The 27,906-nt window shown below is 34.6% G+C and overlaps 1 protein-coding gene and 1 pseudogene across 1 annotated transcript in view; both read right to left on the reverse strand.

Annotated features, from left to right (window-relative positions):
• The window catches only part of LOC132670902 (uncharacterized), a 500,514-nt gene that overhangs the window by 261,690 nt on the left and 210,918 nt on the right, over window positions 1–27,906 (reverse strand). The gene's annotated exons all lie outside the window — the stretch shown is intronic.
• LOC132673056 (large ribosomal subunit protein eL15 pseudogene) overlaps window positions 14,067–27,906 on the reverse strand; it is a 36,089-nt pseudogene continuing 22,249 nt past the window's right edge.

The following is a 27,906-nucleotide window of genomic DNA, read 5'->3' on the forward strand; positions in this document are numbered from 1 at the left end:
TTATTCTAAAGAAAGTGTCATAATATTCAGAGTTAATTATAAGGATTTCATGCAATGTTGTTTAGAAGAGCAAAAATGGGGACACAACTTAAATTTCAAAAAGAGGAACTGGGGTGCCTGGGTGGTTCAGTCAGTTGAGCACCTGACTTCGGCTCAGCTCATGATCTCACTATTTGTGGGTTTGAGCTCCACTTTGGGCTCTGTGCTGACTGGGTGGAGTCTGTTTAGGATTCTCTCTCCCCCTCTCTCTGCCCCTCCCCAACTCGTGCTTTCTTTCTCTCTCATTAAATAAATAAATAAATAAATAAATAAACTTAAAAAAGTAAATAATTAAAAAAGAGGAGCTGATTTGTGCAATGATATATTCAAGACACAAATAATATAACATAATATACTGTAGAAGAAGAGTAAGTGTCATGGGAAGATGTTCAAACTACATTGTTAGGTGAAAAAAAATTATCAAATAATATACATATAAATGATATGTAAGTTTAGAAAGATTTACATCAAATATTGAAAATTACCAAGGACAACAAAATTATGAATGACATCCTTCTGTTCATTTAGTAGTAGTTTTAGCTATTTAAAATGAATTTACTAATTAAAAAATATTTTTTAAAAGAATTTACAGTTTCCTTAAGGACTTACATTCATTAGCCAACACAAATATCAAGGTCTTCATAGTCAAGTATAGTGTTATCTAAATAGTTGTATAGTTACCTTCATCATTTTTTGGTTCCTTTTTTTTGGAAGAGTACTTTGGAAAAACACAATTGTTTAAAGCAGAGAAATAAACCTCTAACAAAGAAATTTCTGACTCCTTGACCATGATTTGGGGAGAATCTTTGGAAGGAGCTTCTAGGAACTTCTCCAAAGATCTTTCTTATAGCCCAATCTAATCTAGTCTTATCCAACGTTTAAGCTTCATGGAGAAGAAAATTTGAAGGAAAGCTTCGGAAGTTTTTTATAGGAAGATGAGTTGGTCATTGAATGCAGGTGGTAGAGTTGGAGGCTTTTTCAGACAAGACATATTGCAGACTCAAAATCAGACTTGGTTCTTTTAGCCATAAAAGATCACTCTGCTTTTTAGCAAGCACAACAATCTAAATTTTTATAATTCTTTTGTCCTTTACTCACTCTGTAACAACTACAGAAGGATAAATAAAGAAATTATTATATTACTAGTTGGCATCAGCTCTATAATTAGGGTAAGATTTGCCATAATTACAACACTTTGATAAAGTGTGGAAGAAAACAATGAAGAAAGAGGAATAGGGATTTAAGGGAATTTAATACCTCATGTGGTGGGATGGTAACTGGGTTAAGAAGAAATAATTCTATGTACTGCCAGATTCGAAAAAGAAGTCACATATTCAGTTCTACAGGCATTCTGTAAGGTGTGGGGTACAAAGATTTATAAGCTGCAAGCCCTACCCCAAAGTAGTATCTGGTCATCACAACCTATAATTCAATATGTAAGGTGTTCATCAAATTGCAGTAAGTTACTGGAAACATTAAAAACCTAATAACAAATGGTCTTTTTGTGAAAAATTAGAAAGCTATATCATCCCAGAAAACATGCACCTGCCTCTATAGTTGCCATTAGGTTGAGGAATAACAGAGCACGAAGCCTAGTGACAAGCATGTGTCAAATAACACAGCCCTCTGAAGTGTAGAAAAGCATGGATTTTTCCAGTACATACTGTTCCTAATCAAACAGATTCTCTCCAGGTCTCTGTACTTCAGGAGATTTGGGTCATATTACACAATTTTTAGTCATTTGTTTTGTCCCAGATTTGTTTAAATCTATGTGTACTATAAAATTATTTGTATCTAAATCAATATAAACTAATTTGCTTTTAAAACTTTATTCTGAGCAATAAAGATCCATGAAATCATGACTTTGATGTACAAATTGCAGGCCCTAATACAATCAAAATAAACATGAGTATTAAAAGAAAAAATGTTCCTCAGCATGTCATCTAAAAAGCTGTATCGCACCCCTTCAAGTAGCAAAACAGCAGAGACGCTAAGATGGAGAACCCTTGAGACACACTTCCTGTGTCCGGATTCCAGCTCCTCCATGATTCATAGCTGTGTGACTGTGGACAATCCGTCTGTGCCTCAGTTTCCTCCACTATACTTTCTAGGTTTTTCATGAAAAATAAATTATTAGTAGAGTAAAAAGTATTTATGAATGCTAGCTGGTATCAGCTACTATTATACCACAAATTGGGGGTCTTCCAGGGACTGAGAACAACCAATACTCTCCCACAGGGGTCATATCTATTTACAACCAAGAAGATAATGCCCTAAAAAGATCTGGGTTCTTTGACATATTCAATGAGCGTGTGAGAGCCTGTCATCTGCAAGACCCCATACTAGAAAGAAATGTACTTCAGCACTGCTCCAGGAGGCACAAGTCTTGATAGTGAGGTCACTGAGAGCACACACCTTTGTCTGACTGTATCTAATGAAATGAGAGATGGTTCAAGATGTCCAGGGGTTTGTTTCTTTGCAAGAGGTCACCAAACAGAAAGCTTCCTGTTTTCTTACTGACTTAAAAAGGAGAAAACACAAAGTTCACAGCTTAACAAAATGACCTATGAGAACTCACTCAGAAGCTGACTTGTACAAAGAGGAAGACCTAAAATGCCAATCTTTTTCTTTATATCACCTTTTTTTGTTTACTTCTGCATTCACAGTTGTAGCTGCTGGTGTAAATGCAGCATATTTCCTGCCTAAGGCCAAACTTCCAATGTGTTTGTGTTTGTAAACATTGATTCACAGAGTCACTCAGACTCCAAAGTATAATTTTCTGAGTTTGAAAGTCAGGGTTTAGACAAAATAAAATGTAATCCCAAATCTCATTTGTATTTGAAAGTAATTGTATAGACCACGCATGTGACTGTATATTCAAGCCTTTGGAAAAAGAGGCTAACTAGTTAGGTGAAGCCTTAGGTACAAAATTTATTTCCACTTTATCATCACTATTTGTTCACAGCATTCCTGATTTTTAATAAGCATAGAGGAAAACACACACGCAAAAAACCACTAAGCCATAGTTCTCTAGCAAACTTGAGGAAGGGTGGGAGCAGCCAGCCTCTCATTACACAGCTATTTCCCAACAGGCTCTTCAGGTCCACAGAAGGTATAACAGAATTTGAATGCACTGTGTACCATGTTTCTCTTCACTAAATCATTTTGCCTATTCTATAATATCTAGTAGCAATCTGCTTTTTAAAACACTATTCCAAATAGCTGAATTAAGAAGTAAGTACTCGGGGCGCCTGGGTGGCTCGGTCGGTTAAGCTTCCGACTTCAGCTCAGGTCATGATCTCACAGACTGTGAGTTCGAGCCCTGCGTCAGGCTCTGGGCTGATGACTCAGAGCCTGGAGCCTGCTTCCGATTCTGTGTCTCCCTCTCTGTCTGCCCCTCCCCCGTTCATGCTCTGTCTCTCTCTGTCTCAAAAATAAACGTAAAAAAAAAAAAAAAAAAAAAGAAGTAAGTACTCATCTTGGGGCACTCATTTTGGAGCACCAGCTCAGTCCGTTGAGCATCTGACTCTTGGTCTCAACTCAGGTCATGTTCTTACGGTTGCTGGGTTGGAGCCCCATGTCAGGTTCTGAGCTGACAGCATGGAGCCTGCTTGGGATTCTCTCTCTCTCTGACCCTCTCTCTCTCCCCCTCTCTCAAAAATAGAGAAATAAATTTTTAAAAAGCAGTACTCATCTTGGCTACTTTGGGATATAGAAATATGAATTTTTCCTTTTCTGTGGGACTACAATATGGTATAATAATTACCACATATACGTATATACATATAATTACACATTACATATATAATATACATAATACGAACACCATGCCATGACTTAAAAGGCTCTGAAAGATGGGGCATGTTCTGACTCCTCTTATCTCATCTTGTACCCCTTTCCTCTTTACCCCTTGCCTTCCAATCTTTAGGAATCGCTTCAAAAATCGCCAGCCCTCTTTCTGGCATTTCAAGGACTTCCATACATACTGTTCCATTACTGTGCTATCTATCTGGAAGACAGATGCCCCTGCCACATTCTGTACCTGGCTAGTTCCAACACATTTTTGTCCAGAACCTAGTTTATATAGCAGTTCATTCATTCATAAATTCATTCATTTGTTCATTCAAGCAATAGGTGTACTGAACACATGCTAAGTTGAGGAACTCTGTTAAATGTATGTGAGCATAAGAAATGAGGTCTGCACTTTCATGGAGCTTGTAATCCAGTGAGAAAGAAAAGCAATGGATAATTACATATGATCACATGTAACACAAATTACAACTGGTTTTAAGGTACACAAGAGGGAAACTCTATAAGAGGGAAATTTTTTTAAAGAAAGGTCTATTTTATATGAGCCTGGAAAGAATTGGGGGAGGAACTTTAGGAAGTCTTCTGAAAAGTGATGGTTTGGTTGAGTCCTGAAAATTAAGCTGGACAAATGACAGTGGGAAGAGCTTTCCAGGTATAGGAAATAGTGCAAAGACCCTGACCTCCTTTATAAGACCAGCTCCACATTTTATGTTCTCTGCATTCTATTCTGTTTTATAACATTAATCACAAGAGTAATTAAAGAATTATTTGTCAAATACTTGCCTCTTCCATTAGACTGTAACACACTGCCTTGTTCTCTGCTCTAGCTCAAACACTAAGCACAGTGAGGGCTTGATCCATGGTGGGTACAGAACAACCATCTGCCAATGAATTGCTGGATAAAGTAAACAGTGTTTCTTGGCTGAGAGGTCAGGATGGGAGGCGTTGCACTGTTACTTTTAATCAACATTGAAGCCCTACTCAAATATGTGCAATGCAATTAGTTCTACTCTGCTCATTAAGAAAAAGAAAGAAAAAGAAAAAAAAAAGACTATACAGTATGCATGTTGGGAGTGAGGGTGGGCATTAAACTGAAGGGGAAAGGGCAGAAGTGGAAATATTGACTCATTCTAAATTCACATATCATTTCTGGTAACAAAACCCACAATTTTGGGGGCGCCTGAGTGGCTCAGTCAGTTGAGCGTCTGACTTCAGCTCAGGTCATGATCTCGCGATCTGTGTTTCGAGCCCCGCTTCGGGCCCTGTGCTGACAGCTCAGAGCATGGAGTCTTCTTTGGATTCTGTATCTCCCTCTCTCTCTGCCCCTCCCCTGCTCGCACTCTGTCTCTCAACAATAAATATTAAAAAAAAAAAAGTTTTTTTAAACCCACAATTTGTGTCATTATTTCCATACAGCACAATATTCTTCTGGCACATAGTAGACACTCAAGTATTTGTACAAAGAATGGTAATAAATGAATTAACAGAAAACACTGTTAAAGTTATATTCAATTATTCCAATTCATTTATTCATCAGCATCCATTGAAATCTTTATGTACATGGAGTTCTGCTGGGTGCTTGGAATACACAGGTAGATCACAAAGAGCTAACAGTACCTAAGAGAAGGAAAATCAAGATTAACAAAAGCAGTGAGATAAGTGCTGAGAAAGCTGTAACTGTAACCTATTATGTGAGTTGGAAATGGGGAGAAAAGCAGGACAGTTAGCAAAGTCCAGGGTGGGTAGCTGACAGTTTTTTCAAGAAGGGGTGATAGTTGCTATGCTGCGTAGGACCAGCAGGAATTACCCAGCTATGCAAACAAGAGAACAGCATCCATCTCAGCTATTTAGAATTTCAGCCATCCATAATAAAGACTAAATCACTTGGCACTTCCACTTTTCCAGCCATATGGGAATTGTCTCCCCAAAATAATATGTGCTGTTGAATTTTTCGGCAAAGTTATTTCATACTGACTTAGATTAATGAATAATCTACATTACAACTGAAGATGAGAGGTTTAACTCATTTGATACATAATTAAAGGGTATGAATTGAGTATAGAAATGTATTCCTTAAAAAGAAGGTAATTTTTTGGTTTTGTTTACATCCTCAGTGATCTGCACTTTCTTTTAGACCTGAATGGATTCAGGGAGGAGTTTTTTTTTCATGGAAGAACATTTCCAAGACAACAACAGTAGCCTGAAATTTACTCATGATGCTAAAATTGTGGCGAATGTGGCAGAAATGATTCAATGTGACTGAGACCTGTTTGTTGTGAATTGCTAATTAGTATAATTATTAACATTCAGAGAAATGCAAAGCAGGAAATTTTCAGTCTTGACTGCTTATCACTCACATGACAGAACTAAATTAAAATAAAATAACACAGCCACAGAATAAGTAACAAAATGTTCTATAAAATTTCTCAGGAAAAAATGTATTAGAGAACTATAGAAGTTATTCAGCAATGCAGATTGTCATTTTATTCCATTTCTATATTTTTTTTAGAAATTTCAGAGATAGTGCTTTGTAAAAAGGAATATCTACAAAGACTGTATATTCAATTCCCTCCAGATCACAGTGCCAGAACATATCTTCAATATATGGTCTTGCTACCAGCCCCCAAATATCCTTTATCAAATATAATGTTGAATCTCCTTTATTGCTCACACAAAAGCTGAGAATTGTATTCCAAAGGAATCAATACATATTCTAAGCAGAAGAAAATTCATGGAAATACTCAGGCATGTTGGAGACTATAAAGAATTTTTACTTATGCCTATTGGAAAAGAAAGAAAAAGGGAAAAAGCACAGTTATAAAAAAAATCCTCACACAAATACTTTGAAATTGGTTTCTATCTGAGATTCAATTCAAAATTACTAACTAAAATTAATACTTATTCTTGAGCCGGGAGTTGAATCAAACCCGAAACAGAAGTCTGATTTGGAGTAGTTTTAACTTAAATCAAAAAGTAAATTCAAATCAGTATTTTTCTATTTTGTTGAAATTCTTTTTGAACTAAATCCAAGAAAAGAATTACTTAGGTTCAAAAAGCAGCAGCTAATGAGGTTGACACCATCCACATCATATCTGTGTGGCTATGAAAATAGATATGAGATTTTAGAAAATTATAGCCTTCACAGTATAAGAGATGGTGAGACATATAAAAATGAGCTGATATGACTCTCTAAAATGCCTTTGACCCATCGTGTACATATATAGTATGAATTTTAATATCTCAGCATTCATCTAGGGCACATTCATAAAAACACAGCTTTTGGAAATACTGACTAAAGCTTCATCTCTGGTATATATAGCTAAACAGCATATGTATGCATATTAATTATACATTTTAAAGTTGATAAGGCCCTACTTCATTTATTTACTCATTTATTCAACACTGATTGAGTAGCTCTGATATATGCCATACTGTGCTTAGTTCCAGAAATACAAAAGAATGAGATGGAGCTGATTCCTGCATTCAAGGAGTTTTGATCTAGGAAACACTCAGCATCCATTCTTCTGATAATCAAATGGTTAAATGTTCTAGTTAATATGGGTCAGACAATAATAGACTAATTACTTGGACTATCTCATTTATTTTTTCATTCTTGGGCTTCACAACTATAGGCCACCATAAAGGGCATGGAGAATGTTCAGATGATAATTACAATTGGAAAACAACTTCTGCACAATCATAAAGGATCAAGAAATCTCTACGTTTGAGTAAAGAAATATTATTAATAATAGCTCCATTAAAATGAAACAACCATCAGAGAAAATGAAACAACCATACCTCTATGAGGTATGCATTGAAGAATTTAGGTACAGCCATGAAGAAAGAAGATAAATATAGAAGATAAACCCTAATAGAAATAATTCCTTTAGCTACATCTACCTGAAGGTTATATCATTTTATCAGAAGTGAAAGTTAAAAGCAAACCATTGATTTAAATTTGTTATAAACTGTCATACAATAGTATGTACAGTTCTCTGTAGCAGGGCTTCATCCATTCTCAATTAAACATCTCTAGTCTCTTTATAAAATCCCCAAATTTAAGAAACATGTCAGGTGTTACTGCAAACAAATGCCTGGCTCCCATTTAATCACTGTTTTAAAGCTTCCAGAGCAAGACTTTCTTATTACAGACTGATGCAGTAATGGGAGTATTTTTGCGTGGGCACAACACATTATTTATAAATGCTTGTCTTACAACTTTGGTATTATCTAGCATCTTACTCAGTTTTGCTCATGATTTCCCTGAAAGATGTCTTCTCTGATCAGTAAACTGCCTAACTTACCCATGCATGGCACCCCAGGCAAAGAGGTAAGCTGTGAACACTCTCAAAGATTCCAACAATGGGGGCGCCTGGGTGGCTCAGTCGGTTGAGCGTCCGACTTCAGCTCAGGTCATGATCTCGCAGTCTGTGAGTTCGAGCCCCTCATCAGGCTCTGTGCTGACAGCTCAGAGCCTGGAGCCTGCTTCTGATTCTGTGTCTCCCTTTCTCTCCGCCTCTCCCTGATTCATGCTCTCTCTCTCAGAAATAAACATTAAAAAAAAAAAAAAGATTCCAACAATGTTTATAGATACATTGTAGGTTTTTTTACACATTCTTACTTCAATAGCATCTCTACTCAGCTTTGTTCAACCTCTACCCATTTCACTGGTTTTCATATCTGTCGTTGTTCAATTTAATCTGAATCTCTTGGTTGTCATCATGCATAGGCTAATTTAACCTTTCCTTTATTGTTACCCCATACAACATGGAGAGAGCTGTCATCAACTTTTAATCCTTGCACCTAAGAAACGAGATGGTGGGAGGAAAGACTGAGATCTGTGAGGGTTGGTTCCTCCTAGATAATTAACTGGAAAAAAAAAAATCCTATATGCACCCTGTGGTGATTTCCTTAACATGTGATTTGGTTTTTTCCTTATTCTTTTTTATTCTTGATGTTTTAAAACTTCACTTTTCTGGGGGGAAAACTATCCTTTATACTTTTTACTATTTTCCATCTTTTTTGTCATTGTACGTACCTTCTTCGTAATTTCTTCCTAATGATTGCGCAGTTGAGTAATGCTGTCCTCTGGCTGTACTATGCTACTGCTGAGCTGATCCATTGATTTCTTCATTTTGGTCATTGTATTTTTATTTCTGGAATTTCTATTTGGGTCTTTTTCAAGTCTGTTATTTTAGTCTATATAGTTTCCATTTCCTAACAGTACTTTTTTTTTCCTGTCAGAATGTTCAAACATGGATTTCTATAACTCTTAATCTCAAGCTTTATCATTTCAATCTGTATTTGATATTATAATATGTCAAGTTTTTAACATATGTGTGGTGTTTTCTTGGTCTTTTAAGTCTTTGATTTCCATACATGATGTCTTGCTCTTTATATACCTCCTCTACTTTGACAAGTACTAATGTCTGTGAAAGGTACAATCCTAGCAGGAAAAACAGCAGATTTCTTTTTGGAAACAATGCAAACCAGAAGACTGTGGGTCAACATCTTCAAAGTAATGAAAGAAAAAAAAAAGTTAAATTAGCAAAAATACCTTCCAAATACTAAAGCAAAATAAAACACTATCAGATATACAAAGCCAAAATAACTAGTCACCAGCAAACCTCTAATATAAAAATGTCAAAAAGAATCCTGCAAGCAGAAGAAAAGATAATACCAGATGTAAATATGAATCTTCACAAGAGCTGAAGAGCACTCAAAATGGAAATAAGTGCATAAATTTTTAAATTTAAAAATCTCTTTAAAATATAATTGAATATTGAAACAAAAACAATAACAATAAATTGTAGGGTTTAGAATGTCTGTAAAAGAAAAATCGATAACATCAACAGAACAAAAACTGAGAGTAGATAAATAATCACAAAGTGCCTACTTAGCATGTAGTTTTATATGATATGTGTAAAGATAGGTTATGTACTCAAAGATGTATACTACATACCATTAAAAGAACTAAAAAATATTTCTAGCAAATAAGCAAATATAAGAGATCAAACAGTCATAAAAACATTTTTAAAAAGTACTCAATTCAAAAGAAATCAAACAAGGAGAAAAGAAGAACAAAGGACAAATGTGACAAACAGAAAAAAACAATTAAGATGTCATATTTAAACCCAACCATATTTATAAAAAACATTAAATATAAATGGTCAAAACACCCAATTAAAATAAAAATTTGCCAGATTGGATCAAAGGAAAGACTCAACTTAATGGTGCCTACAAAAAACAAACAAACAAACAAACAAACAAACAGCAACAACAACAAAAACCACTGTAAGAGTAAAGAAACAGATTAAAAGTAAAATGATGGGAAAGATGTACTTTGACAACCCTAATCCAAAGAAAGATAGAGTGACTATACTAATACCAAAAAAATAGGTTTCAAAGCAAAATATATAATTAGGGATAAAAAAGGATCATTTCATAACCAGGAAAGGGTCGATTCTTCAAGACAGCATAGCAATTCTACGAGTTTCTGCAACTAATAACAAAGCTTCATCAGTTGTACCTGAAGTACAAACTGATGCAACTACCCAAGGAGAAGTAAATAAATCCAATCAAAGTCAAAGATTTCAATATTCTTCTCTCAACATCTGATAGAAAAAAGAAGCCCAAAAATCTGTAAGGATATATAAGATTTGAATAAGACTATCAACCCACTTGGCCTAATTGGTATTTCTAGAACTCTGTCTAATAATGGCAGAATACATATTTTTTCAAGCACAAATGGAGCATTTATCAATTAATATATTGAGAGTTTAGTAAGTTGTGTCGATATATGATCAATAGATAAAAATGTGTTTATATACACCAAACATACATTTTAGGATAATGATTTTTTTAATAATACTTACAAATATATAGGAAGAAGTATAAATGAATAACAAAAATTTTATATAAGCTATCCAGAAAAAATATAACATTTATGAAAAATCATTATAGAATGCCTAATAGATATGAGATACATGAAAAGGATAATTCTGTATTTCAAAATTTCAGGGTTTCCCAAATAATTATTTCAAATAAACTGTAATCAAAACCCAAATAGATTTTTTTCAAGGAACTGGACCAACTGATACTAAAATTTATATAGAAGGGAAAAAGTAACAGGATAATGAGGAGAGTCCTAGTAACAAATAGGGTGAAGACAACTTTCCTCTTCATTTATAAACTTATTATACAGCCATAGTAATTAAAATGATCTAGTATTGTTAATGCAGTAGTAGAAAATTTCACTACTGCTACAGTTTATAGAGTCCAGGAACAGATCCACACACATAAGCAAACTTAATATATAAGAAAGCTGATATGGCACATTACAGGGAAATAAATAAGCCTGGAATATAGGATAATCATAAGAAAGGGCTGAAATAGAATTGCTGCTTTGTATCAAACACAGAAAATCAATTCACAATGGGTTAAAAACTTAAATACTGAAGACAAAATTTTTGGCAGGATGCAGAAGCATTAAATGAGAATATTAATAAATTTGAGAAGTAAAAAAATAAATAGATTCGCAAAAGCCTTGTTAAAGAAAGGGTGTAAATAAAGGAAACTTCTCACAGTGAAATTCCAAGTTAATGCAATCACCATAAAACAATTTAGTGCTATGTCACTATCTCAATATTCACATAACTTACAATCCAGAAATTCCACTGCTAGGAACTTTTATACATGTGCATTTGGATACATGTACAAAAATTTTCATATTTGTGAAGCTGGAAACAAGTCAAATAAATGTTCATCCACAGAAGGCACAGAAAAACTGCTATATTCCTGCCTTAGAATATCATACAATCAAAAAAAAAATCACAAACTACAGCTACATGTAACAACATGGATGAATCAAAGAAAACACTAACCAAATCTCCTAATATCACATAACAAACTAAACAATGTACCATTCTAATTTTTAAGTAGTGTTCACATATTTTCACATCTGCATCATAACCTACATCTGTTTTTATATACATTCTTTCATATATTTCAAATATTAAAAATAAAACTTGTTAAAATCTACTCTCTTCATTTTAAAATGATATTCAGATTTGGGGCACCTCGTGGCTCAGTCGGTTGAGTGTCTAACTTCGGCTTAGGTCATGATCTCACAGTTTGTGAGTTCGAACCCCGCATTAGGCTCTGTGCCGATGGCTCGGAGCCTGGAGCCTGCTTCAGATTCTGTGTCTCCCTCTGTCTCTGCCCTTCCCCCACTTGCACTCTGTGTGTGTATCTCTCTCTTCAAGTCAAAAATAAAAAAAACATTTTAAAAAATTAAAAAAATAAAATAAAATGATACTCAGATTCAAAAGCGCTGATTGTTTTCCCCAGCATCACTTCTGCAGTCAAAATTGATCAGCGTCATCTACCTGCAGTAACCTTCCATTTTTCTGCTCTTCACTGAACCAACCTCATCCTATTATCATTCTCCGTACAGTATAAGCCATAAAAAATAGAAGTTGCATTTAAGTAGGTGTTGCACATTCGGAGAGGATTACTTTCTAAATGCTTCTTGTTATTTTACTGTTAATATATCCCCAAACCAAGTGAGTTGTTTGAATAGGAGTACTCTTGCTGACTCATTTTAAGCACGCAGTCAAAGCAATAATGCCTAGCAATTTAGTTCCCATATGTATAACTTACTTTTATCACATTATTTAGTACAGAGCATTTATTTCTATCTTTTGGGGATCACATAGCTAATTTGTGAAAATCACCTTGAATCATATGCCTATCTCCAAGTGACTAACAACTTTATTCAAATTAAAGTAGATCTATCTGAACTAAACTATCTGATCAATATACAGCAGAGAGAGCATCTGGAATTACAGGCTCTCATCCTGGTTCTGTCACTAACACGCAACAGATTCTTATTCAAATTAATCTCATACTCCAATTCTCAGTGTTGTCGTCTGTCAATAGCAATGTTGGTGTACTTCTCCCTTAGGTAAACTGCTTAATTCTGTTTCTAAAATAGTACAAATTGCTTAATGAGTTTTTTTGAAAAACTGAAAACATCTTTATAAGATACAAGGAATAGTATCTGATACTTAGAAATTATTAGCAGGATTGATACTAAATATTTGGGATACTTGTCTCCCTCCAAATGCATTCTGTGTACTGTCATATATCCATTACTATCCCCCTCTCTTAATTTTGAATTCCCAAAATCACATGCATGCACACGCACACACGCGCGCACACACACACACAAGAATACATGAAAATGTAAATCTTCTTCTTTTTTAAAATTCTAATCAAAGCTAACTTTAATTTTTTTATCCTCACACTTAAAAGGTTATCTGATGGTTTCTCAATCCTAGCATCGTTACTAGCTTACCAATCTTAAGGTAAATTTTTCTCATTTACCTAATGTTCAATTTCCATCAGTTTTAATATAGACCAGTGTAAATACCATTACTGACTACTTTGCATGAAATTCAGTATTTTACAGATCCCATGAAGTCATGGGATAGAACTAGGAATCTCCATCTTTTATGTGAACTTCAATGGTCCTGTGGAGACCAAGGCAATTTTGCTTAGGTTAAGCAGGATTTAGTTTCCTTTGTAAGAGAAACCTCTCGAACAGGTTTATTTAATTCTCCGAAAAATGGTGGCATTCTTTCAAACTATTCTCTCAGAAGCAGTGGTTACATAAATGGAACATCAGATTCAACCTAAAAATATGGGCTTAGTTAACATTATTCTGCATATGATCCTGATAAAAGATTAGGATATTCTTCACATTTCCAAGCAAAATCCAAATTTAAAAGCTTGTTCTTACCAAACCTCTAGAAATAGCCATTTGAGAGTAAACCAGCAGAGCATTACATCGTCCCGATGAAGCTATAGGTTGCATTACATACACCAACAAATCTACATGGCTAGTTTCTGCATTCCACTTTTATAGATTTTATTTTACACCATTATACCAAACAGCATTTTAAACACTGGCATATAAACTCCCTAATATGATAAAGCAAGGGCAAAAGGATTTATCTTATTAGACAGAAGATACACAATCACTTACAGTCTTCAAACATTATTGCACTTTAAATTTCATGATTTGACAGTGAATTCATGGAACGATCTGCAGACAACTCATTTTAACAGACAAATTAAAGAACACTTTTAAGCAGACATGACTGTCCTAAATTATTTATTAGGTAAAAATTTTACAAACATTACTTGTATTGCTGCTAATGGTGAAGCTGGAAAATATTATGTCTTCTCCATGCTGCATGGTGAGAATCACCAATAGTGTGGTGGAATTTGTGACCCTTTCCAAGGCCATGGCTCTTGTGGCCCGCAGACGTTAGCCCTAGTACTTTCCTGTGCTTGTGGACTGTTTTGCTGATCCACTGGGTGTCAGGATTTCTTCTGATAGCTTTGTGGAATGAATCAATGAGTGTAAACTCAAAGAATATGTATGTGTAATCTTCATCAATCCCGAGCTCTCAGAGCCCACAGTGGCATCCAGCTCACTTCTCTGCAACATACTGAAGGCTTCAGGTAAACTTTAGCTGGTTAGCACCATGGTGGACAGGCTTGCCATAGGTAGCACCCTTAGGAACTGGGCGTTTGTGGCCACCACATTGCACAGGAATCCATTAAATGACAAAACTTTTCTTTGGCTTTTACCCCCATCTGTGTGCTTTATCAGGCTGGGATGGGCCAGTGGCCCTGTGGAGAGTGGAGAGTTGGTGGTACTGCTACCAGCTCACCCTTTCAGCTGATGGCTACCACCAGACGTAAAGGAAAGAGCTAAAAGCTAGTTTTCTGTTCAAAAGGAAGCACAGAATCAACAGGAGGTGAGGGCACATAAGAAATAGATAGAGAACAATTACATGAAACATAGGAGAAGTTCTCTGATGATCTCAAACTGTGGCCTTCTTATCCTTGGTAAAGATGAGGCAGAGACAGGGAAATAGGACTCTCAGTTTAGTTTTATGATCTAGAAGAGAAAGAACATGTGCTTTTCTTCCTATGCCATGGAAGAAAGAACATGTGCTTTTCTTTCCTTCCTAGCCAGAAGGACAGAGCAATTATTGTAAAAAGCCCCAGCCCTCCTGTGATGCCAGAACAACAGACCGGCAAATGGCTGAATAAGAAGCCTTGGATAATGTGCCTGAGCCTCACCACCGTACATGGTAAGCAGGGGAACACGATAATGCTTAGATGGGACTGGCAGACATGCAGAGACCAAAGTAGGGAGAAGGAGTCAGAATCTGACGGCTGAAGGTCATGGCATGATGGTGAACAGCACATGCCAGCATAAGAAAAGTTTACCGCAGTCAATTATAGAAAACACCAGAGGGTGGCAGTGAGGCAGACATACCCTCCAAAATGCCAGGTACACATACATAGGTACCACTGTAGGGGAAGTGGAATGTAAAGAATTTTATTTCACTGAATCATCATTTCCTTAAAAAGAAAAATTATATTTATCATTAAGACTAAGAATCCCTATATAGAGTGGAAATGTGAAGAGATTTGCTAAGTAAATTTCTACTTATCAATGAAGGATAAAGAATTTTTAAAAGATAAGTTTACATGAATTATTATTATTATTATTGTTATTGTTATTATTTTTACTTTTATTACTTTTGCCACCAGATCCCTTTTGATTCTCATGTGCCTTGAACAGTTTCAACTAAAAACTCAGCTATCTCGAATCATACAGAATTTACTTGTATTTAGAATATGGAAATTGCAAACAATATCACTCTCACACTAACAACAGGAAAACAGCCAGAAAACTACAATATCATAACTCTTTTTGAGCCCATTAAAGAGTTGAGGTTTTATAGGCTATGCATTAACTTAGAATCCCACTGTAAGAAGTCCCATTTATCCACATATAAGAAACCTGAATTCCAAAGAAAGACAATCCTCTTCAAAGGGAGACAAGGCAAAAGAAATGCCGTACCTACCGCAGAGAACAGGAGGAGGAGGCAACCACAATACAAACACATACAAAAGAAGCACCTAAACTTTAACAAGTTGTTAAAAGCCAAGTTCAGGCTAACATCTCATTCTGGAACAACCAGGGGTCAGAATAAAAATACTCTCATCCTGGAGTAAATTCAAAGATTGGTCCGAAGTTCCTATAATGACACAAGCAGAAATCTTCTAGTTCTAAAGGAGAGTGTGAAACTTCTGCCCAAGACCAATCACAGACGCAAGGCAGAGTCTGGCTGCTAAAAGGTGGGTTTAAGGGTCAGGAATGTTAAGAGAATGCCACTCCCAATGCCCCAATACAAAGTGCCTATCTAAGCCTGAGGGTGGACTGGGGCATTTACTAACAAGCAACAACCATCTGTTGGTAGAGGAAGAGCAAAAGCATATATATTTATATCTGATAAATATCTGAAGGCTGCACATGGAACACAAACACAGAAATACCACCACCATTACGGCACTCTCTCTATGTACAAGGTGGTAAGTAGCAATTGATCTGGAGCCTGTGTTGAACTGAATGTAATGATAGAACAAACAACTCAAATCTCATCCAATTCCTGACTAGACTGATTCAACCCACCCCCCAAATGAAAAGGCCAAAAAGATGTACCCACTGTTATTGCCTACAATAACTACCATTTCCCTCTGTATCTTCTGTTATACCCGGGATGTCTGGAATTCAATAAAAATTGTGAGACACAGAAAGCAAAATCATTGTCAAGAAATGAAGCAATCAAGAGAACCAGACTCAGATGTCAAAACTGTGGAAAAGAGACTTTATAATAACGATGATTATAAATTGAAGTATATAATGAAAAGGAGAACACCACAAATGACTAATGGAAGAATTCCAGCATAGAAATGGAAAATATGTTAAAGATCAAATGAAAATGCTATACATAAAGAACATAATATCAGATATAATGTATTCCTAGTGATGGGTTCATCACTAGATCTAACAAAGACGAGGAATGAATCCATAAACTTAAAGATAGGTCAATAAAAATGATCAAACTTAAAGACAGGAAATAGTTGAGAGATACATAGAGATGCAGAGAATTAGGAGAGGGAAGAGAATGAGAGCACATATATAACAGCATCAAAAGTATTAAATACCCAGGGACTTAATGAGATAATCTAAAAATAAATCTGATAAATGAAGTGTAAGATATGTATACTGAAAACTACAAAATATTAATGAAGAATATGAAAGACCTAAATAAATGGAGAGTTATACAATTATAGTAGTCAGAAAACTCAGAGAAAAAACAAAGGGTTGGGACTGGGTGGGGGTGTAGAATTCAAGAACTGTGGGGAAATACTGAATATTCTAACAGTCTAAGTGAAATTGGAGTCCAAAGGAAAAGAGATATGGCCACATATTTCCTTAAAATGTTTAAAGACATCAACCCACAGGTACAAGATCCCAGAGAAACACAAGGAGGATCTATATCTCTATTATTCAAGTTAGAAGTAATTGGAGTGACATCTTTAAAGTACTGAAAGAAAAAAAAAAGTCAACCCATCATTCTGCATCCAGGAAAAATATTTTACAAAAATTAAAGAAAAATAGATAGTTTTTCCCAGTCACATAAAACTGGAGATAATTCTTTTCCAGCAAAACTGCACTGCAGGAAATGTATTATAAGTTTTATAGTATATTTCTGAACTTCTAGATTTACTATACAACTGTAAAGTACTGGCACACAGAACAATGGAACAGAATGGAGAGTACAGAAATAAACTCTTACATATATGCCATTGATTTTTGAACAAAGTTGCCAAGGTACCTCAACAGATAGAGAATAGTCTTTTTAATTGAAACAACTGGACATACATTTAAAAAATAAAGAACCTAGGTCTTCATAACATATATACAAATTAACTTAAAATGGATCATAGACCCTGTTGTAAAACCCAAAACTTTTCAAAGGTGACACAGGAGAAAATCTCTGTGATTTTGGATTAGACAAAAACATTTTAGATAAGATAGAAAAATAAAAATCCATAACAGTTTGATAAACTGGACATCTTTAAAATTAAAATTTCTTCTTTTCAAAAGATACCTTTAAGACAACAAAAAGTGGGGTACCTGGGGGGCTCTGTTGGTTAAGCATCCAACTCTAGACTCAGTTTCAGCTCATGTCTTGATCTCAGTGTCATGAGATTGACCCCTGTGTTGTGGAGACTACTTAAGATTCTCTCTCTTCATCTCTCTCTGCCTCCCTCCAACTTGTACATGCTCTCTCCCTCTCTCTCCAAAAATAAACAAACAAACATAAAGGCAAACCACAGACTAAAAGGAAATATTTGCAAAACACATATTTGAAAAATAACTTGTCCATGAAAAACTCCCATAACCTAATAATAAGAAAACAACCCTATTTATAAAAAAAAATAGTAAAGGATTTTAACAGTTAATTAAAGAGATTCTGATGGCATATAACAACAGGAAAGATGCTCAACATCATTAACCACATGAAAATGCAAATTAAATCCAAAATGAGGTACCAGAATATATTTATTAGCTAAAATAAAAAGCTGACAACCCTAAGTACTGCCATGAATGTAGAACAACTGAAAATCTCATACATTGCTCATGGGAATGAAAATATAATATAGCCATTCTGGAAAAACCGTTTTGTATTTCTTATATATTTAAATATACACTTACCAAATGACTCAGCAATTCTACTCCTAATTATTTATCCAAAAGAAAAGACAACTTATGAACATACAAAAACCTGAATGAACAGGTTTATAAAATCATAAAGTCATAAACCTTACATAGCATTACTGTTCACTGTCAATCAATGCGTTGTAAGTTCTATTTTTCTAGCTAGAAATAAAAATACTAAGAATATTGAGTCTGAGATTATCTCTTATGGAAAGAGACTGATTCTCTCCAATACAACAATTGCAACCATTTGTCATAAGTTTTTTCATAAAACTTTTAGTTGATGAAAAGTCTTTCATAATTCATGCATACTACACCTATTGTAATCCATTAATAAATAAAAAACAGAAAGCACTTGCTATTTTTAAGAAGCTGTAGATGGTATCAGAACAGCATTAGGAATATGTTCAACAGGAAAGAAACTTCGTCAGAGAAAAGAAACAAAAATCTAATTTATTAGAAAGTAAGTAGCAGATACTCATTAGTGATAAAAACTGAACACTTCTTAAAAGTGATAATCACAACCAATTTAATGTCTACTATATAACAATTTTTCAATAAATACTCATGAATGAATGCTATCTAGATGAATGGAATTAGTGAGCAAATTTTTTTTCAAATATATTAAAGTGTTAGTAGGTGTGTGAAAAACATTACAATGAACTCCCAAGTTGAGTATATTTTAAACGTTTTTTAAATTTTTTGTTTCTTTAATGTTTGTTTATACTGGGGGGGGGGGCAGAGAGCAAATGGGGGCAAGGCAGAGAGAGAGGGAGACACACAATCCTAAGCAGGCTCCAGGCCCTGAGCTGTCAGCACAGAGTCTAATGTGGGGCTTAAACTCATGAGCCGTGAGATCATGACCTGAGCTGATGTCTGATGCTCAACCAACTGAACCACCCAGGGACCCCAAGTATATTTTAAAATACTACTTGAAGGGTTCCTGGGTGGCTCAGTTGGTTGAGTGTCCAACTGTTGATTTAGTCTCAGGTCATGATTTCACAGTTCGCGAGTTCGAGCTCAGCGTTGGGCTCTGTGCTGACAGTGTGGAGCCTCCTTGAGACTCTCTGTCTCCTTCTTTCTCTGCCCTTCCCCTGCTCACTCTCTCTCTCTCAAAAATAAATAAATAAACTATTAAAAAATAAAAATAAAATACTACTTGAGGAGAAATCCTAATTCTCTTATGTTCCATTTACCATGTTCCAGTTTCTGATGGGTTTGAGACAAAGGAAGTTGCAGTTAATTATGCTGTGGACAAAGTGAGTAAAGCTTGTTTTTATCTCATTTGGTGACCATGCAAGAAGAAAACTAAAGAACTCTTTACCTAGCTCCCCTTATTGTAAGATATAAATTAGAACTATCCCTGAGTATAAAGTTCCTATTTCTTTGGCTTCCAGTACAGCTCCCTTAATGCTCTAGAAGTGTGCTGTCCAATATGGTAGCCAGTAGCCATAGGTGGCTATCTAAATTTAAATTACAGTTAAATAAAATTAAAACATTTACTTTTTCAGTTGCACTAACCCTGTTAGTGCTCAAAGGCCACAAATACTAATGCCTACTCTATTGGAGAGTGCAGATTGTGGAATATTTCCATCACAAAAGGCTCTAATGGTCAGCACTCATCTAGAATCAATAACTTCCCATCTAAAAGTACCTACCTAAAATAATGATACTCTTCGTCCAGTTTTACTCCTCTCCCTATTCCTACCTCTACAATGTCCTTATTTTCACATCAAATTGTTCATAGTGACATTTGGCTTGAGGAACTCAAGTGTCTGTGTAAGATGTCTCTACTCCTTCATTTCTCCTATCCATAATAGATTTAGTTAATACTAAAACATAATAGTCTTTCTAAAATGGATCATTTTCTGTTCCAACTGCACTGCTACTTTCCAGAGCCCTACCCTCAAAAAAATATTGTATTAAATGCAATGGGAGTTTAAAACATCATGAAATGCAACTAACAAAATTAATTCCAATTGTCCTACATAAAAGTATCATCAAATGGATTGAATACTGGATGAAAGTCTGTGTGTAGAGAAATCATAAACAGTTCTATTTTCAGTTCAGGTTTAGCTCCTCATAGGCTGCCAAGGAGTTATTTCTTTTAGCTTGATTTTATTTAACAACTTTATTAATGATTTGAAAAGAGGGTTAAACAAGTTCCTAATGTAACTCATTGATGAAGCTGACTGGGAAGTGTTACAGATGCAACTGATGGCAAATAAATTACCTAATCAAATGCAGAGGGTAGTGAACTACTAACAGAAGCACCCCAAATAACATCCCACTTAATAAAAATTAATGCTTAATACTAAGGATGTCTAATTCGAAACAGGAGTGCCCAATGCAGACATAAGGAAAATAGTTCCTGGCCTTTGCAATATTAAACTCTGCAATATACTTACAAAGGAATAGTGGGTTCTATTCTCTTTGACTGAAGCTCTATTTTCTTTTTTTTTAATTTTTTTTAACGTTTATTTATTTTTGAGACAGAGAGAGACAGAGCATGAACGGGGGGATGCTCTATTTTCTGATATAGAAAAAATAAATATTTTGAGCCATAGCACTATCATCTTACATATGTCTGATTAATCAATAAGTAGTAAGTTAGAATAAATTTAACTTTCTTTTGCTTAATTGATCTTCAGGTTATGTCTTTGAATTTGGTTATATATGTGAAGAAACAAATACATGCAAATTGTAAATGTAACAAGAAATCTTACTGTCTGTTCTATTCGTAGTTCCTTCTAAGGAACTCTGGCATGTATAGATAATATACACATTTTGTAATATTTTTTCATAAATTTGATGCTCATATTCAATTGCATTCAAGCAATGGTGAATAATAATACCAAATAATAAATACCAACCTCATTTATAATTATGGTTGTAAATTAGAGCTATTTTAATGTTAGGTAACATCATATTTTTCATTGTGGAAAAATATACATAACAAAATTTACCATTTTGACCATTTTTGGGTGTACAATTCAGTGACATTAAGCACATTCACATTGTTGGGCTACACCATCACCACCAACCATCTCCAGAACTTTTTCATCTTCCCAAACTGAAACTCTTGTACTCATTAATAGTTCCCCATTTTCCCTCTAGTTACCATGGCACGCACCATTTTATTCTCTGTCTCTATGAATTTTATTATTCCAATTACCTCATATAAAAGTAGTCATAAAATATTTGTCCTTTTTATGTTTGGCATAATTCTCTTAACATGCAGTGTCTGCAAGTTTCATCCATATTGTAGCATGTCAAATTTTCCTTCCTTTTTAAAGGCTGAGTTATATTCCATTACATGTACATACCATATTTGTTTATCCATTTATTCATGGACAAATGTTTGGTCTGTTTCCATCTTTTGGCTTTGTGAAAATTCTGCTATGAACACTTGTTTGAGCCCCTGATTTCACTTTTTTAGGGTTAGAGGCAGTGGTGAATTGCTGAATCATACATTACTTGTTTTTGCTTTTGTTTCTGAGATATAAGTGACATGCAACTTTATATTTGTTCAGTTGTACACCATATTGATTGAAGTTTGTATTGTGAAATGATAACCATAATAAATGGAGTTAACATCCATCATCATACATTCTTATAGAATTTTTTATTCTTGGGATGAGAACTTTTAAGATTTAGCAACTTCCAAATATGCAATACAGTATATTAACTATAGTGGCCATGGTATACACTACTTACTGATAACTTACTTATTTTATAACAAGATGTTTGTACTTTCTTTTTTTTTAATGTTTATTCATTTATTTTGAGAGAAAGAGAGAGCATGCATGAGCAGGGAAGGGGCAGAGACAAGAGAGAAAGAATCCCAAGCAGGCTCCATGCTGTCAGCACTGAGCCCAACACGGAGCTTGATCTCAGAAGCTGAGATCATGACCTGAGCAGAAATTAAGAGTCAGACACTTACCTGACTAAGGCACCCAGGTGCCCCAAGAAGTTCGTACTTTCTAACTCCCTTTACTCATTTCACTCACCCTTAACTCCTACTTCCAGCAACCATCAATCTGTTCTCTGAATCTATAAGCTTGGTTTTTTTTTAAGATTCCACATATAAGTGAGATTATACAGTATTTGTAAGACATATTTCACTTAGTATAATACCAAAAACATCATTCATGTTGTCGCAAATGACAATACTTCATTTTTTTAATAGCTGAATAATATTCTATTATATGTATATAAAATACCATTCTTGGGCACCTGGGTGGTTCAGTTGTTAAGCATCTGACTTCAGCTCAGGTCATGATCTCACAGTTCATGAGTTCAAGTTCCACATCTGGTGAGCTTGAACCCACCTGGGGTAAGCATGAGCCCTGCTTCAGGTAAGCCTCACTTCTCTCTCTGTCTGTTTCTCTCTCCCTCTCTCTCTCTCTCTGCCCCTCCTGAGATTCTCTCTCTCTCTCTCTCTCTCTCTGCCCCTCGTTCCCTTCCACCCTCTCTCTTTCTCGCTCTCAAAAAAATAATAAAACAAAATAAAAACAGGGGCGCCTGGGTGGCTCAGTCGGTTGAGCATCTGACTTCGGCTCAGGTCATGATCTCGCAGTTCATGTGTCCAAGCCCCGCGTCGGGCTGTATGCTGACAGCTCAGAGCCTAGAGCCTGCTTCAGATTCTGTGTCTCCCTCTCTCTGCCCCTTCCCCACTCATGCTCTGTCTCTCTCTGTCTCTCAAAAATGAATAAACGTTAAAAAAAAATAAAAAATAAAAAATAAAAATAAATAAAATACCAGCCTTTATCCATTCATCCATTGACGATGCTTAAGTTCTTTTTGTATCTTGGCTATTATCAACGTGCTTCAAAGAACATTGAGGTGGAAATACCTTTTCAAGTTAGAAATTTGGTTTTCTTTGGATACGTAACCAGAAGTGGAATTGTTGGATCATATGGTAGATCTATTTTTAAGTTTTTGAGAAATGCCCATACTGTTTTCCATAGTGCCTGTACCAATATACATTTCCACCCCAACAGTGAACAAGGGTCCCCTTTTATCCACATCCTCATCAACACCTGTTACTCCTTATCTTTTCATAATGGCCATTCTACCAGCTGTAAGGTGATATTACACTGTGCTTTTGATTTGTATTTCCCTGTGATATTGAGCATCTTTTCATGTAACTTTTGGCCATCTGGATGTTTACCTTGTAAACATCTCAACTCAATTCCCCTACCCGTTTTTAAAAATTTTTTAATGTTTTTATTTATTTTTGAGACAGAGAGAGAGAGAGAGACAGAGCATGAGCAGGGGAGGGGCAGAGAGAGAGGGAGACATAGAATCTGAAGCAGGATCCAGGCTCTGAGCTGTCAGCACAGAGCCCGACACAGGGCTTCAACCCACAGAGTGAGAGATCATGACCTGAGCTGAAGTCGGACACTTAACCAACTGAGCAACCCAGGTGCCCCCCACCCCATTTTTTAATTAGATTGTTTTTCTTTTGTTGTTGTTGATGATGATGAGTTGTCTGAATTCTTCATTTATTTTGGATATTAACCCTTCATCAGATATATGATTTGCAAATATTTTCTCCTACTCAATAGGTTGATTTTTCATTTTATTGATGGTTTCCTGTGTAGAAGCTTTTAAGATTGGTAGTCCTACTTGTTTATTTTTTATTTTCCTGCCTCTGTTTTTGATGTTAAACCTAAAACATCATCAAGATGATGTCAAAAACCTTACTGCCTATGTCTTCTTATAGGAGTTTTACAGTTTCAGGTCCAGAAGTCCACTCTTTAATCCATTTTGAGTTAGTGAGTAGGGTGCAAATTCATTCTTTTGCATGTTGCTATCTGAATTTCCCAAAACTACTTAGGTTAGCATTAGGGTTAGAGTTAGGGTTAGAGTTTATGTTCTCTTGGTGAATTCACTCTTTTATCAATATGAAATGTCTCGTAATATTCTTTGTTCTGAAGTATACTTTGTTTGATATTAACATAGCCACTACAGATATTGTGGTTAGTATGTCAAAGTATACCTTCTTATGTTCTTTTGTTTTTAACTTAGCTATGTATTTTTATGTATAGTGGGATTCTTGTAAACAAAAGAGTTGGTTACTGCTTTTTTTATTGAAATTGGCAACTTCTGCCTTTTAATCTGTTATACTCAAATCTATTGTCTTATTATTTGTTTTCTAGCTGTACCATGTGTTTTTGTTCATTTTTATCATTTTCTATATTTTTTAAATAATTTTCATTTATTTCCAATATTGTCTTATTTTCTATACCTCTCCTTTACTTTTGTGGTTCCTCTAAGAATCACATAATATATTTCTAATTTATTACAGTTTACCTTCAAATGGTACTTACAGCAGTACAAATATAGCATCAGAACCTTACCATATATTTCCATTCCTCTACATCTTCCCATTGGGTTTTTATCACTACACATTTTATACCTATTTATGCCATAAACCTGGAAATATATTGTTTTTATTTTGTCTAAATAGTTACTGTTTAAAAAAATTAAAAAATGTTTACTTATTTTTGAGAGAGAGAGAGCATGATCAGGGGAGGGTCAGGGAGAGAGGGAGGCACAGAATCCAAAGTAGGCTCCACTCTGAACTATCAGCACAGAGCCCAATGGGGGGCTTGAACCTGTGAACCACAAAATCATAATCTGAGCCAAAGTCGGACACTTAACTGAGCTAATCGGGCGCCCCTAAGAAACTTTTTAAAATAAAAAAAATATATACTTTATATTGGTGAATTGTGGTGCTATTCATTATTGTGTATAGATTCAAATCTTTAACGTGTATCATTTTCCTTCTCTTTAAATAATTTTGTATGTATGTATGTATGTATGTATGTATGTATTTATTTATTTATTTATGTAATACAAATCTGCTACTGAAAATATCAGGTTTAATTTTTGAGTCTTGTTTTGTCTTCATTTTGAAAGATAATTTTGCTGGATATAGAATTTTAGGTGGACAGTTCTTTTTTCATTATCTTAGAGATGTCTCTCCATAATCTTCTCACTTGCATAATTTCTGAAAACAAGTGTTCTTTCATTCACATCTTTGTTCTTCTGCATGTGTCTTCTATAGCTGTTTGTAATATTTTTTCCTTCACAGATTGCATCTAATAATTGTCTTATGATGCTATGTTTATGTTTCTTTATGTTTATTCTGCTGTTGATTGATTAAGCTTACTGGATACGTGTTTTGTGGGCAGAATAGTTGTTCCTTAAATATATCCATGTCCACCCCCAATACATGTGAATATGTTACATAATATAGCAAGTAGGAATTAACATAGCAGATAGAATTAAATTTGCTAGTCAGGTCACCTTGGGATGAAGAGATTATGGTTTTCTGAGTGAGTCCAATGTAATCACAAGGGTCCTTGTAAGTGAAAGAGGGAAGCAAAGAGTCAGTGTCAGAGTGATGCCTTGTGAGAGTCAACCAGATACTGCAATATAGAAAATTTACAGACTCTGAAAAAGACATGAATTCTCCTCTAGATTCTTTAGAAAGGAACGTAGCCCTACCTTCACCTTGATTTTAGCCCAGTGTGACCCATTTCAGACTTCTGACATGCAAAACTGTAATAAATTATCATTATTATTATTATTTAAAGCCACTAATTCTGTGTTATTTTGTTACAGAAACAATAGGAAACTAATTCATGTAAGTTTATAATTGTCCTCAAATTTAGAAAACCTGGGGACATTTCTTTTTCACATATTTTTTCTCTCCCACTCTTACCTCTCCTCTTGTAACTGTAATTAGATCTATCAGATAACTTGATGTTATTCCAGGGGTTATTGATGCTATGTTCATCTCTTTTTTCATTCTTTTTTCTCTCTATCCTTCATCTTAGTTACTTTTTATTAGTATGCCTTCATATTTACTGACCTTTTCTTCTTCAGTGTCTAATATACTTTGATTCCATTCAGTGTATTTTTATTTTAGATATTTAATTTTACTTTTTAAAAAATCTTCTAATTTTGATGACACCATGCTTATATTTCCCTCTACCTCTTGAACAATGAAGAATATTTATGATACCTGTATTAATGTTCTCTTCTAGTAGTTCTATTGTCTCTGAAATCTGTAAGTCTGTTTTTATTGTTGTTTCTTCTCTTGATTATGGGTTTTATTTTCAGGCTTCTTTCCATTCCTGGTCATTTTTATTGGATCACAAAGATTGTCAATTTTACCTTTTTAGTTTCTGGATTTTGCTGTATTTCTCTAAATGATATCATATTTCTTCCTGGCATCCATTTAGTTACTTAGAATCAGTTGGAGTCTTTCAAGATCTGAAAAACTAGTTATTTAGGATTAGACTCATTATTAAAGCAATATCCTTCTGAATATTTAACCAAATCTCTATGAAATTCTGTTTATGAGTTTTTCCACTTTGGTTAGTGGGAATACAAACCACTCTCAATCTAAAATGAGCTAATAAATTATTCTCTCTCTTCCTTCAGCAGATCTTCCCCACAGCCTCAGATAGTTTTCTCTCACACATGTGCCAATCAGTACTCAGGCAAAGACTTGAGAAAATCTATTTGCAACTCTCTTTGAGTTTATTGACATACTATTATATATTTGTTTCTATTTTTGTAATCTGCTCATTTGTTTTTTCTTTCTTAAGATTCTTTGTTAAATTTGCTATTCTATTGACAACTTCATGAACTTCACACCCATATTGCATTTTACTCTTTCTTCTTTTCTATTTTATAAATTTAAGGCTGTAAACATTTATTTAACCATGACTTCAGGTGAATTTCCTAAAATTTGATATTTAGAATATTCACTATCATTCTACTCATGCTACTTTTATTTTTTCATTTTCTTAATCTCTTGATGGGGAGTTTTCTAATAATTTCCTCCTATTTATTTCTACCATAATTTCATTATACTAACATTATACACTCTGCTTCAATTTTGAAACTATAATTATGTCTCAGTATGTTGTTAGTTTCTGTAAATATTCTACGTGTATTTCTAAATAATATATTTTTCAGCCCTTGAGTACAATTATATACATATATATATAGTTTATATAAAATTTAAACATACATAAAATTTACTTATGTCACTTTATTGATGATATATACAGTGTCCATTTTTTAATCATATTAGTGAAATCATATTCTACATACCACTAAAAATATTCTATAATCAACATTTAATTTTTTTTATCTACTTTTCCTGTTAATTACTGAAAGAGGTGTGAATTTTTTTCACTGTATGGACTAATTATAATTATTTTATTTTAATTTTCCTTGAATTATTTTGAGGCAATATAATTATGTGATATAAGTTCAAAGTTACTCTAATTATGTGCAGTTGAAATTTTTATTACTTTGAAATATCCCTCCTTACAGCTGTTCTCAATATGAAGGTTGATTCAAATCACATATGC

This window comes from Panthera onca, chromosome C1 (genome assembly GCF_046562875.1).
Source record: "Panthera onca isolate mPanOnc1 chromosome C1, mPanOnc1 haplotype 2, whole genome shotgun sequence".
NCBI classification, from domain to species: domain Eukaryota; kingdom Metazoa; phylum Chordata; class Mammalia; order Carnivora; family Felidae; genus Panthera; species Panthera onca.